Below are 7,401 nucleotides of genomic sequence, written 5' to 3'. Positions count from 1 at the left end.
GTTAAAAAGCAGGGAGCTCATTATTTTCCAGTCAGATGGGAAGTTTTATTTACAATTTCTTACCTCAGTGCAGGCAAGGCAAATAATATCGGCCCTTCAATTTGTGCATTATCATTACTTCTTTACTTTCATACCCTTTTCAGAATCACACTACCACTAACCTGATGAACCCACTTTCTTTTAAAATCACTCCTGTTTTATGTTTAGAGATTGCTTGGGAAAACTCAATGGCAGCAGTTAAAAGAACAAGAAACTTTGCCATGTAAAATCAAAAGGTCAGAGTCTGTCTTCAGGTGCTTGTTTGGGGCCACCACTGAAGAAAGCAGGAAGCCATGGGTACACACACAGCTGTCCATATTTTATTCTAACCTACCACGTAGGGCAAAGGCAGTGAAAACAGCCACTGAACTAATCTAATACCTCTCGTTTAATCACGGATTCTAGAGAAGACCTGAGAAAATATTCATCCCAGGACATAAGCACTTCACATTCCACCTGCCCAGAAGCAGGAATTCAATTTTTGTGCAATCACTTTGAAGGAAAGGGGCTCTCTCATCCTTTCACAAGCACTGACAGTTAGGCTGATATATGGAGCTGAAATGAATTGACAACAGTAAGATAGGGATCAATGACTCCTCAAGGTTTACTTGCTTTTTCTGTAGAGATCAAAACTTTTAGTATGAACTGCCAACACACAGCTTCTTGCATTTGACTCTTCTTTTCCTTGTCAGCTAAATCGGCATGGAGCAGTAGCCAATATCCTACTAGGACTATAACCTATCCCTAAATTCTGTATTTGTGGATTAAGCCTATTCTCCCAAGCTCTAGCGTTGCAGGATAAAATAGGATCCCACTTTCCTTTCCTTGAAGCTTTTTGCCTGCTAGTCTCTCTGCCTAGAAAAGGAGAATTTTAAATACTCAGCCTGCTGTTCTCCAGCTCAGTGAGGCAGCATAACAGGGCTGAAAATTTAGTCTTCTCCTGAATTTTCATGGCTTTCCTTTCCAGCCTGAACCCTGTCCGGCTCCCTGCATCTTAGGCCATTTTATGCTCCTGTTTCCTCCCAGGTGTCTACCGTTACTTCTGCTTCTCCACAGTTGCTTGGCCTTCCCCTCAACAGCATGCTTCAATGGTATCCCAAAGACCACTCTTACTGTGGGCTCAGCTGCTTCGTGCACAGGGATGACAAATGGTCATTGCTGGTCCATAGCTTGCTCCTTTTCATGTTGCAAGTCAGCTTAGAGCTTATCCTTTTTACCTGGATTAACAAGGTTGCACTAAAAGCTGTATCATACCTGTCTTTTTCCCCTACAAGTATGGCTAAGAGCTTGATTAGTTAGCTTGAATTAAGGTTGAGCTAACTAAACATGCTCCCAGGATGGAAATAGGCTGCTATTACACAGTGACTAATATGCTAAATTATTAGAGAGTATACTGAAGAAATGTGTTCTTTTATTGAGTACACTCTGAATTGCTGTTGCTCAATTTGCCATGAGTTGTGAATTTGTTCTCAGTTATTTTTACCATTTGAGAATTGTTGGGCTTTATACCATGTTTTGCACAAGAACTCAGCTGCCCTTTTGCTGTCAGGTTTGTGATACCATTCGAAGGAAGCTGCCTGCTGGTGCAAGGTTTCTCTTTCCCTCTCAGTATCTCTTTTAGCTGCAAATAATGCAAATTCCTGATTTATATTATGTATTTTGCAGGGAAACTTCCTGCTGGAACTTGACTCAGGCCAAGTGATGTCTTCTTCCTGCCTGGAGAAGACCTTTGTCTTCCAGGCTGGTGGCAGATACTTGAAAGGAAGCCTGCTTGGGCTACCCCCATTATCCAGCAGTGGGAAGGGGAAAATTCCTCTTTTCGTGTGTTCTCCACTCATCCAGGAGTAGGACTGGGACTGGTTTTTGGGCTTGCTTCCTTCTTTGGCATCATCCAAACGGTCAGGTGAGTCACTGCTTGATTTTCTTTTCTGTTCCATGTGACAGCTTCATTTCCCTTTGATTGCCATAAATCATAACTAATGGTCCTGCTTTTTTCCTGACAGCAGCCCCTGTGGTCATGTTTAGCACCTACAGAGAAAGCTGAAGACAGTATTTCCATGGGCTCTCAACTCCTCCTCTGCTTAGGATGATAGTGAAAGATGTCAGCACAAGCTGACATTTGGCCTTACCTAGGAAAACTTCTCTTACTTATTTGTTGTGCTGCTTTTTTTTTGCTGCAGATAAAGATGTATTATGTGACTCATAGACATGGAAATGTCCCCCAAAAGGTGAAAGTTCAATGTTACTGTAAACAAGAACCAACTGTTTTATTTATGACTGTAAGCCTGAATAATTTTCACTAGAGTCGCTGCTGGTCCTTCTTAGCTTCTGGGACCTCAGAATAATACTAATGGGGATATTCTGTTTAATATTCCGTTTTCCAACCCTTTGTCTTTTGTTCACCCACAGTAAATGCCAGCATGTTTGCTGGTTTTACATTTGAATGAAATTTATCTCTAGCTGTGGGCAGAATATGGAAAAAATCAGTAGTTCTTAAGATATGTAATACTGCAGAAATTGGGATCCTACCTGTGGAAGAAGTGAAGACCCTTCATTTATTCCCATTCCTGAGTGCCAGTATTCCTTAGCTGACCTCACTTCCATGTCCCATCCCTCCCCCAGGTTCTCAGTCTGTTGCTGCCAAACCCCAGCCGTGGACGTTTTGTCCATTGCGGTCTGCTGCACTCTGTGCCGGTTCCTTGTGAAAGGACCTGTCAGGGACTTTCCCAGGTCTTGCATTTTTTGCTCAAGAACAAGTTAAGAAAAAAGAGTTACTGGAGGTTTTAAAACCTATTTTCTTTTTATCTAGTGTTCTGTTAAAGCTTTCCACCTAAGCAGCTTACAATAATATAAACAACCTACAGAAAAAAACTCACTGTCAATCTGCCACTATAAATTCCTACAGGTCCATGGGCTTCAGGAACTGGATATTGCACCTACAGGCCTTCAAGTCAGAGATAAGCATCAGATAATTCACTCCTCTAAAAAATACTCCTGTATATTCAAAATGGAGAGTGGGGAGAAGGACAGGGGCAGAGAGGAAGCAAAGAGGTGCAGCAGGAGCGGAGATAGGAATCAGGTACCCGAGAAGGGGTTGAGGGAAGAGGCCGCTGGGGCTCATAAATCCAGCAGCCGCGTGAACGCCAGCCGTTCCCCCACGGCGCCTGCAACTGTACGGTTTAGTGAGCTCCTTAGCTGCACATCTCTTGCCTCATTATAAAACATACATTTCTTCCCTGCAGCCCGCGAGGGTCCGGACCATCATCCCAGCCCCTGGGGCTGCTTCAGCAGAAATAGCAGCCATTTTAGCAGCTGCAGCCGAGCGAGGCGTCCTCCTTGCGGAGCTGGGCTTGGATTTTGCTTTCCGGCTGGCATTCCCCTCTCTGCTGTTTGCAAGCTGATGGTGCTGGAAGACGGCTGTCAGGACACGCTGCAGCGCTGTGCCGCTCTGGCTTTTGGAGGTGCTCGGGAAATAATGAGCAAAATCTAATTAAGAAAAGCGAAATACAGTAGGTTAAGTCAGCTGCATCAGAGTGTGAAATGGAGCCATTATAAAACAAAACAAAACAGTGTACAGTGGCATCTCAGGAGCTCCGCTGCCTTAAAGTGATACTGCCAGGCTTCCCTCTTATCGGAGAGCAAACGCGCAGGCAAGAGCCGCTAATGGTCCTGGGTTGTTATTAAGCATGTTGGCTGGGGCCCTGCCTTGCCCAGCGGTGGGAGCACGGGCTCCCGGACCGTCCCTGCTCTGGCCACCCCTGCCGAAATGCTGGCGCGGGGGCCGGTGTGTGAGAGCCTGCCTGGCTGGGGGCAGCAGGGAAGGGATGGGAGAGGGGGTGATGGGAAGGAATTAGTCAAGTGGAAAGGCAAGGGAGGCGAAAGGAGAGCACCCAGGGCAGGTGTGGAGCAAGGCTGCGGGAGCAAGCACACAAGCAGTCGCAGCACTGACACTGCACAGAATAATTGGGCAAAGTGCAATATCCTGCGCCGAGCCCCGCACGCAGCCCGCCCGCCATGCCATGCTGGCACGTCCCTGGGGAGCACCACGGCTCCCCCAGGGGCTGGTGGGGCAGCTACCGGCGTGGGAGCCCGTGGGGCGGCCGGGCAGCAGCCCCGAGGCGAAGCCGCCGCAGGGCCAGCAGTGGTGCGGCTCTGCAGAGCGGCGTCCTGCGTCGTGCTCCACCTTAGAGGAGAGACTGTGGTGCTGGGGGACTGGGAAAAGCTCTGTCCCTGCTAACCAAGCAGGGCTTTCTGCCCTGGAGGTGGAAAGCTCTGCAGCTGTCAGCACGGGTGTTCATCCCCAGAAAGCTGAATTTGGCCCAGTCTGCTGGCAATGGCTGTGACAGGGCTGCTCCGCTATGGTGGCAGAGTACATCATGCTGCGAGAGGACTTCGGGGCCACGACTTTGCTCCTGGAATGACTCAGCTGGTGAACGTTTGCAAGGTCTATTTTTATTTCATTTACATTGAAAATTGAGTAGTATGTGCACACAGAAGAAAGAGTTAAAGGAGAACATTTTCTTTTATTATTTTATTAATCCAAAGTTTGCATGTCCTGCCTCCACACTGTTGCTTTTTGTTCTGTAAAAAAACCACTCATTTAAAATTGCAGCCTTCTGAGATCAACAAGTAAAACTTTAAAAGAAGGTAATTGTACTTGTTCTTTGTGATGCTACAATTTAGAAAATGACAAAATTAATTTTACTATTTGAATTGAACTAAAAGGAATCCTGGCAAAAAATATTTGATTTAGTCTTGCTGAAAAAGCATCTTTTGAAACATACAGAAATGGCTGCAAAATGCTTAAAATATTTTTCATGGTAATAATTTGCAGCTCCCTCTTATAAAAGTTGGAGAAATACATCTTGAATGTGTGACAGTAAGTTCAGCACAAGTGAAGCTGTGTTCAGATATGCTAGAAAGGATATCCACAGTAATAGGATTACTACAAAAAGAACGTGTCATCTTTGTGTCTAAAATCCTAAAGCTAATTTGTCTGGGTTTCACCCCTCCAAAAACTTTTGTAGCAAATTACTTTTGTCGGGAACACTTAATGATGTTTCACTGCTAAAATGCTCACAAAAAATACCTAACACCTGCTGAGAAAATTATCTCTAAAGCTTATCACAGTAAGGCTTGGATATAAAATGTCAAAGGACAACTTCATCTCTTTCCCCTTCTTCGCCCCCCAGCCAGGAAGGAGCTGGCAGAGATAGCAATCAAAGTTTTAAGTACTGGGCATTACTAGGCTTCAGCGATGTCATAACCTCACACTTTGTGTGAGGCTTTTGTAGATGGGAGATGGAAGGCAGCAAAAATTAATAAAACTTCCCACCACCTCCCCAAACCCAACATATTTAATACACCAATCTTAGTCTTACTGGTATCTAGTAGGCATTCTGCTCCCAGACTCCCAAAACAAAACACTGCAGAGCAGCTTTAAGATTCATGTTCAAATAGGGCTTTTTCTTTACACTTTTATTTGGAATAGATGTAACACAACTAAATGTAAAAAATATTTATCTGATACTGCAAGTATTTATGAATGCACCTGTTCATGTTCACTGAACTAGGAGCCTTATGCATGTGATCAGAGTTACTCACAGGAAAGTCTTTGCAGGATCCGGTACTCCATATTCCAGACCTTTTCAAAGCAGCAGAGTAGATGGTCTCTGCATACTCCTAAGATCGCTGTTTAGTCTCCATATTATGTTCTGCTTGCTGGTTATTAACATATGCATCTGTAATCTATCTGTAGGAGGGAAAAAAGGCAACAGACTCTATTATCAAGCCTCATCCCAGTCTTTGTCCTTGATTTCTCTTCTGATCATCTCAGATTTGCATCAAGCCTGCGGTCCAAAGTGTACCGTGGTCTGTGCTTCAAAGTGGTCTTGCTGATCTGTGCAAGCTCTCTCTGGATGCGGAATACGCTCTTGTGACTTCCCACTAACCACCTTTGCGCAGTGGTAAAATCCTTTCTGGTGGTTGGTTGTTCTGGCATCTCTTTCCCTGCGAACCCGAGCTAGAGCTCAAAACAAACCGTGTATCCATGTAGTGAGAACAGGTTAAAACGGGAAAGTCCAGGAAACTCATTCAGAACAACTGTGCTGCTAGTGCAGGGGCTTTCTTTATGGCAGTAGGGATTTTTTCACTGGCAAACGCAGCACCTGGTGTGAGACACACAGCAATCACGGACAGAAATTCATTCTTTTTATCATCCTGTTTCTTGGTGTTTCTCAGATTGATGAGTCTAATTTGGCTTTCTTGTTATTTAGATTTTACTTATTTATTTGGTTTGTCTCATGCAGCCTCTTTCCATGGTTGGTGAACTGCCACAAGAGTCCAGTTACCAGAGGTTCAAGCACATTCAGCGGGTAAGTGTTACGGTTAATGCTCACTGCTCTTCCTGTGGTGTGTGCTGAGCTGCATTGGTGTGGCAGGGTAAAATGCCTGTTGTATATAGTGATATCAGATAGCGACAACAGAACCATGCCAAGGTAGTTTTGCCCAACACAGTCACTTTCTTTCAGTGTGGTGTTTCCTATCTCAGCTTTCCTATGCCAAGACTTCTTTCTTCCCTATGTGATAATTTCATAATCAGGTGTAATGGCTTTAAGTGGTACAGGCATTTTGTACCTATAATAAAGGACTGCTGAATGACATTCTTTACAAAAACCAAAAGCTGTACAAAGTGTCCAGCTAATGTGTGATGTCTGTCATGTATAAGCATGTTCCCCTTCATAATGATTTTATAGAAGTGATGATTTATATAAGTGATCAGTAACAAAAGCTTGGAAAAACCTGGGGACTATTTTTGTTCTTTAAGCTTTGATAATATTGACTTCTTTAGCAAAACTACAGAAAGAATCAAAATTCTTTTTTGTCTTTTCCAGTGCCATGTTTTGGATATGTCTCTTTTTACTCATATGCCTTCTCAGTTTTCAGGTGAATACAGTTTTAGCTGCTCTCTTATGGCAAGCTTTCTTCTGTTTGATGCTGTGTTGTACAGGTACAGATTTCTGACAGCTGCAAAACATGCCTCAGATGATACATTGAATGTTGGTGGTATGTCAAGCAAAACCATTGAAAATCCCCAGTGTTCATGAAACTGTATAAGAGGAAACCCCTGATGCTGGGTTCATAAAAGATGGCTTTGCAGGCCTGCAAGGATGTCCTCACTGTGGTTTTGGAGGTCTCCAAAAATAATCTCTGCTATTATTTTTGTAACAAGTAAAGTTTGCAATTCTTTACAAGTTTATGAGCTTGACAACATAAATGGATATAACCTTTCATCACGGGAGTTGATATCTTGTCACAGTCTTTTCTTAAACAGTCATTTCCCCTGAAGATATTCTTGTCCCT

At 43.9% G+C, this 7,401-nt stretch overlaps 1 long non-coding RNA gene across 1 annotated transcript; it reads left to right on the top strand.

Moving 5' to 3' along the window:
• Nucleotides 1-4,427: 4,427 nt before the first annotated feature.
• LOC106499692 (uncharacterized) lies at nucleotides 4,428-7,133 on the top strand. Its single transcript, XR_001295230.2, has 3 exons — nucleotides 4,428-4,483; nucleotides 6,348-6,413; nucleotides 7,049-7,133. It is a non-coding gene; the product is annotated as an uncharacterized lncRNA (long non-coding RNA).
• The last annotated feature ends 268 nt before the right edge of the window (nucleotides 7,134-7,401 follow it).

This window comes from Apteryx mantelli, chromosome 8 (assembly GCF_036417845.1).
Source record: "Apteryx mantelli isolate bAptMan1 chromosome 8, bAptMan1.hap1, whole genome shotgun sequence".
NCBI lineage: Eukaryota > Metazoa > Chordata > Aves > Apterygiformes > Apterygidae > Apteryx > Apteryx mantelli.
Note: the sequence above shows the minus strand (reverse complement) of the source record. Positions and strands in the feature narration are given on the sequence as shown.